Below are 6484 nucleotides of genomic sequence, written 5' to 3' on the forward strand. Positions count from 1 at the left end.
AAGACCGTCGGGATTGCCGTGCATGTCAGATTTGCGATATCTAATGTCAAATGTGTGTACAGACAACAGCAGCGCCCACCTTTGCATTCTGCTAGCAGCAAGTGACTGAATCCCTGTATGGGGCCCGAAGATGGTCGTGAGAGGGCGGTGATCTGTTAGTAGGGTGAACTGTCTCCCGTACAAATATTGGAGAAACTTGCGAACGCCATAAACGATGCTCAGTGCTTCTCGTTCTATTTGGGCGTAGTTAGTTTCAGCTCTGTTCAAAGTCCTAGATGCGAATGCTGTCGGCTTCTATTCTCCATTTGGCACGATATGAGAAACGACCGCTCCAACAACATATGACAATGCATTGCAAGCTAACTGTATTGGTAATGAAAGGCTAAAATGCGTCAAAGGCTCTTAATTCAGGAGCGTGTCCTTTGCTGTCATGAACGCCTCCTGACACTTGTTAGTCAATTCCCACTTCTTGCCTTTACATAGAAACCAATGCAGCGGCCTCAGCATCGAAGCTCGTTTCGGTATGAACCGTCATAGTAGTTCAGTAACAATAGAAAAGAACGCAGCTGGCTGATATTTTCAGGTGCTGGGGCATCCTCGATTGCCTTGGTCTTGGACGGTGCCTTGTGAAGGCCTGTGGCATCGATCACATGACCGAGGTACTCAACTGGTGCCTGAATAAAATCGCATTTATCCCTGCGAACTCTGAGTCCGCAATCCCTCAGTCTCTGTAGCATTGCGTCCAAGTTACGCAGATGGTCTTGGTCATCACACCCAGTAACTAAGATATCATCTAAATAGCAGTGGACTCCAGGCAATCCACTAACGATCTGGTCCATAGCATGTTGGAAATGCGATGGAGCTAAAGTAAATTCGAAAGGTAGTCGACGATACCTAAATAGGCCCTTGTGCATCACAATAGTCAGCATTTCTCGTGACTGTTCATCCACATGCATTTGCAGGTAGGCTTGACAGAGGTCGACTGGCCCCCAGCAAGTCCCGCAAACAAATCATCAATATGGGAAAGTGGATATTGCTCCACGGACAATACAGGGTTAACAGATACTTTAAAATCTCCACATATCCTAACTCCACCCCCTTTCTTGAGCACTGGTAAGATGGGCGTTGCCCATTCACTCATGCTGCATGGTTCTAGTACTCAGCTTTCAACTAGGGCTTCGAAGTCACCCTCGACTTTTGGTCTGATGGCATAGGGTACAGGTCGGACCTTCATGAACTTGGGTTTGCTATCCTGCTTAATAGCGAGCTTCACAATAATATCTTTCATGCTACCCAGTTCTCCAATAAAGAATTCTGCATGTTTCTTTAAGATGGCGGGTAAGCCTGGATCATTGTGTGACATCATATAGACTGATGACCAGTCTAATTTAATTTCCTCCATCCACGAACGTCCCAGCAGGGAGGTTTAGTCTCCTTTAACTATGTAGAGTGGTAACTTCCTAGTTTGTTCATTCAACTAAACTGTGACCTCAGTGATATCTCTCACGGTTACTCTTTCACCAGAATATGTCTTTAATGCTATGTTAGCTGGCTGAAGTGGAAGGTGCTTTAATGTCTTTTTGTAGACTGTCTCTGACATAAGAGATACTGCTGCCCCGGTATCGATCTGCATTCGCACAGGCTGCCCCTCTAACAAGGGTGATAGCCAGTAGCCATGCGAATCCCCAGCAACAGTCAGCACGCTCAGTGATCATTCCTCCTCTGACGTGTCACTTGCCTCTGTTTTGTCCTGTTCTACAGAGCTGACTTGCTTCTTTGTCTTTTGTCTGAATGTTTCTTTACTTCCTTCCGTCTTTGACGTTATCTCTGTGTCCTTTTTATTTCTGCATGTGCGCTGACTATGTCCCTTTTTACCACAACTGTGGCAATCCATGTCCACACAACAGCATGCAGACGCAAGATGCCCCGTTTTGCCACAACGGCAGCATGGCCCTTGGCTCTCTGTTCTTACTTTGTGCACTTTTTCTTTTGTACCCAAATGTTGAGCTTCCTTAGCTGCCAACTCCATGGAAATACTGATTTCAATGGCCCTTTGTAGTGTCAGATTAATCTCCATTAATAGTCTCTTCTGTAAGGCTTCAGTCAGTTCTCATACCATACGCTAGCCTATCTCTTATAGTATCATTTAGCACGTCATTAAACTCACAGTGCTCTGATAGTCTTTTTAGTGCAGCTACAAACATGGTCACTGTTTCTCCTTCTTCCTGGTTACGCCTGTGGAACCTAAACATTTCAGCTATGACTAGGGGTTTGGGTGAAAAATGCCCTTTTAGTATCTCCAGAATTTCCCTATATTGTTTAGTCCCTGGTTTATCTGGATGCACTAAAGTACGCAAAAGATTGAAAGTCTTTGGTCCCATCACACTTAACAATGTAGGTACTACTTTGTTCCCTCCAATGTCATTTGCTTGTGTGAAGTATTCAAATCGTTCTGTGTATGAGCTCCATTGTTCGACATTCTCATCAAATGGTCCAGTGTTAACGACAATTCCAGCCATTTTCCTTCTCTCAGGATCCTAATTATCATTCACTAAGGATCCTTCCAATGCTGAACTCAACTAACATCACTATCAGTTATTTAGTGCTTCAATTCACAGGTCGTTTCACAGTCGAATAAGTGTCCTTCCCGATTTACTCACTGCTTTTACTCCCCTTTTTCAAGTCGTTAGTACATTATACGCCATCTCGTCTTCCCGACATTGCAAGCTCCTTTATCCTCGAGCCAGCCTCACTTTAATTAACTGTCCATGGCAAAAATAACAGTTTTAAACACGTAAAACATATAAGTATGTGAAGGGGTTGGATCGGGTGGATGCGGGGAAGATGTTCCCGATGATGGGTGAAACTAGAACTAGGGGGCATAGTCTTAGAATAAGGGGCTGCTCTTTCAAAACTGAGATGAGGAGGAACTACTTCACTCAGAGGGTGGTAGGTCCATGGAATATGCTGCCGTAAAAAGCTGTAGAAACTACATCATTACATAAATTTAAAACAGAAATAGACAGTTTCCTAGAAGTAAAGGGAATTAAGGGTTACGGGGAGCGGGCAGGAATTTGGACATGAGTCTAGGTTTGGATCGGTCATGGCCCTGTGGTTAGCGGAGCGGGCCCAGAGGCCGTGTAGCCTGATCCTGCTCCTATTTCGTGTGTCTAATTCTGTTAGATTCAGGAGATGGTTCTGTGATAGTGGATTGGCAGTTAGGATCAGATCAGCCATGTTCTTATTGAATGGCGGAGCAGGCTCGAGGGGCCATTTGGCCTACTGCTGCTCCTATTTCTTATGTTCTTATGTTCTTAAAACCCGACTATCTTCCACACAGCAGAGCCATGTAAGTTCAGACGTCCTCGTCGCCACTTTTGTTAAATCTCAGGAGTTTAATAACATTTCTTGTATAACAATTCAAAGAGTACGCAGGAGACAGAGTTCAGTTAACAGCCATCACTTTCAAGAGAGTCTTCTCAACTCGATGCACTCTATTTCCCATAGTGTATTGCACATCACAACTACGGTAAGCTATATGGAACAATTCGAATACAACATTCTAAATACACAACAGTCACGTCCCTGGGTGGTCTCAAACCATCAACCTTTCAGTTAACAGCCGAACGCGCTGGCTCATTGCGCCCCAGAGACAAGTGACGAAAACTTTACAATTGGAATTATTCCACAGGAACCCAAGTGATTATGTACCAGAGCGTTCGCAGCAGAGGCACCGATTTTGCAGCAAATGAGAAGCTGCGTGGTTCCAATGGAATGTCGGGGTTGTCGTGGTCGAATGGTTAAGTCGATGGATTTTAAATCCATTGGAGTTTCCCCGCGCAAGTTCGAATTATGCCGACTACGGAAATGAGGACATCGTCCCCAATGAGCCATTTTTACTGCATTTTAACCGCTGCCTTTCGGTTCCTGTGCCGAGACACATTCAAAGCTACAATCAAACAACGATTCAAGCAGAAAGTTAAACAAGCACTTCACCCCATTATTACATCACGACATCACGAGAGGCCGAGGCCACAGGAGAAATACTACATTGATTAATGCTCTTGAAACCGTGAAAGCAATTTTAAACGTCGAATATATTTATTTTGCAACCCATTGAAGAAAATGCACGTCGTCCGCGCAGCCATCTTCAAGTTGATGCTGCTTCCTACTGCGATGCTTATTTAATGAACTAAGCCAGACGAGCCACAGTTCGCAACCCCGCTGGCCAAGATCGGTATATGAGAACGTAAGAAGTAGGAGCAGGATTTGGCCATGCGTTCCTCGAGCCTGCTCCGCCATTCAATAAGATCATGGCTGATCAGATGTTCGACTCAACGCCACTTTCGCACCCGCTTCCCCTAACGCTTGACTCCCTTGTAGCTCAAATATATGTCTATCTCCGCCTTGAATATAATCAATGACTCCGCTTCCACAGCTCTCTGGGCTACAGGATTCCAAAGATTCACGACCGTTTGAGAGAAGAAATTCCTCCTCATCTCCGTCTTAAATGGGCTACCTCTTATCCTGAAACGCTGCCCCCATGTTCTAGATTCTAGCAGGAAGGGAACATCCTCCCTGCATCTACACTGTCAATCCCCCACAGAATCATATAAAGAGACAAAAAGGGAGACAGAGACAAAGATAGACATATGGAGCGAGAGCCTCAGTTTGACGTCTTACAGACTCGTCCGAGGGAAAAGGGACTTCAGCTATGTTGAGAGTGTGGAGAAGCTGGGATTGTTTTCCTCAGAAGGTTAAGAGGAAATTTAATTGAGGCTTTCAAAACTAAAGTGGCTTTGATTGAGGTAATAAGGAGAAACGCTTTCCAGTGGCAGGAGTGACGGTAACCAGAGGACACCGATTGAAGATAACCAGCAAAAGAATCAGTATGGGGAGAATTGTCTTACGCAGCAAGGGCTCAGGACTAATGAATATCTTACTGCTCAGGATAAGTTATCACGGCCCAGGCACTCTCTCATTCCAGGATTGCAACCGTTTATCAGTCTCAAATGTTGCATTTTTCACACTGACAATGAGTTGATTGATAGCCGTGCTGTGATCAGCTAAGTTTGTTAGGGAGATGCAGTTGACAAGAAAATACATGGAATACGGATAATAACCGTGACTGTTCTGATACTGTGAGCTACAGTTAAATGTTGGCATGTAAACATTTAAAGTGTCTCGTTCCAAATGTAATTTCCGGCTGGCTTTGAAAGAGCAGCCATTTCACAGAATGCCTAATGATAAGCTGCTGACTGTTGAAGCAGCAGCGCTGCGGAAAGTTGAAAGGTTGATGAGGTGCAAGCATTGCTTCGCGCGGGTGTTTTGATTGGTGGCATTTCAAACAGCCCCAAAATGCACTGTTCTCTGGGCAGGAAACGAACCCGAGCAGCCGTGGTGAACGCGCCGAATCCTAAGCACTAGTCCAGCAGAAAAGCTGCGAAAAACTTCCTGCCAAGAAGCAGAGCAACGCAGTTATTCCTCCTTGCTGCTTTGAAATTCAAATCACTTTCACGCCAGGCAAACTTTTCGTACAAGGTGACATCTTTTAGACGAGAACACAAAGGACATGTTCACTAAGCCACAGCATCAAGTGCGGGAAGGCGTCCATTTGGCATATATTTCCTTCTATGCTTTTCTCAGAGACAGAGGCATAAAGTCAGAGAGAAGCCGTCGGGGAATTGAATACTGAACATCATAATATCCACGACATTGTCGAGGAAATGGTTATGCAGTGCTTGAGACAAAGGAGCAAACACACACAAAATGCCCGTATGTTCTATCTTTGTGTGGGTATGTCTCAGATATCCATCTCAGTGTCATGCATTCATGGAGGCTGGCAGCACGGTGGGAGGCCATTCGGCCAATCGTGCCTGTGCTGTCTCTTTGAAAGAGCAGTCGTGCTTTCTCCCGCTGTTATCTCATTTTCTCTCTCCCTCCTCAGTGCCCCACACAAAAGGCAAACAGAAGGAGAACACTCTACTAACGAGGAACTGGTGCAGGGAGTTGTTATAAATTTCTTCATTTGCAAGTACATATTTTAAAATTATTTTCGTTCATTTTGTTCTATTCAACTTTTCCCAGGGTCTTTTTAAGGAGCTGCCCAAAGGTTTAAAATTGGGGATGTTAAAAATTCTCCCCGTCGGGGAATTGAACCCCGGTCTCCCGCGTGACAGGCGGGGATACTCACCACTATACTAACGAGGAACTGAAAGGTGCCGAATCTGTCAGAGCAAAAATCGACCTGTGAACAGAGGGACAGAGGCAGAAGGGACAGAAATAAGAATAAGAACAGAAGGAATAGGAGCAGGAGTGGGCCATGCGGCCCCTCGAGCCTGCCCCGCCATTCAATAAGATCATGGCTGATCAGATCTTCTACTCAACGCCACTTTCCTGCACGCTCCCCATAACCCTTGACTCCACTGTAGCTCAAATATATGTCTATCTCCACCTTGAATATATTCAATGACACCGCCTCCAC

General features: G+C 45.2%; 1 non-coding gene across 1 annotated transcript; it reads right to left on the reverse strand.

Annotated features, from left to right (window-relative positions):
* Positions 1-6138: 6138 nt before the first annotated feature.
* Positions 6139-6210, reverse strand: trnad-guc (transfer RNA aspartic acid (anticodon GUC)). Its single transcript has one exon. It is a non-coding gene; the product is annotated as a tRNA-Asp (tRNA).
* Between the last annotated feature and the right edge of the window lie 274 nt (positions 6211-6484).

This window comes from Somniosus microcephalus, unplaced genomic scaffold (genome assembly GCF_052327205.1).
Source record: "Somniosus microcephalus isolate GS21.2 unplaced genomic scaffold, FLI_Smic_1.0 unresolved_chr5, whole genome shotgun sequence".
In the NCBI taxonomy this organism is placed as follows: Eukaryota; Metazoa; Chordata; class Chondrichthyes; order Squaliformes; family Somniosidae; genus Somniosus; species Somniosus microcephalus.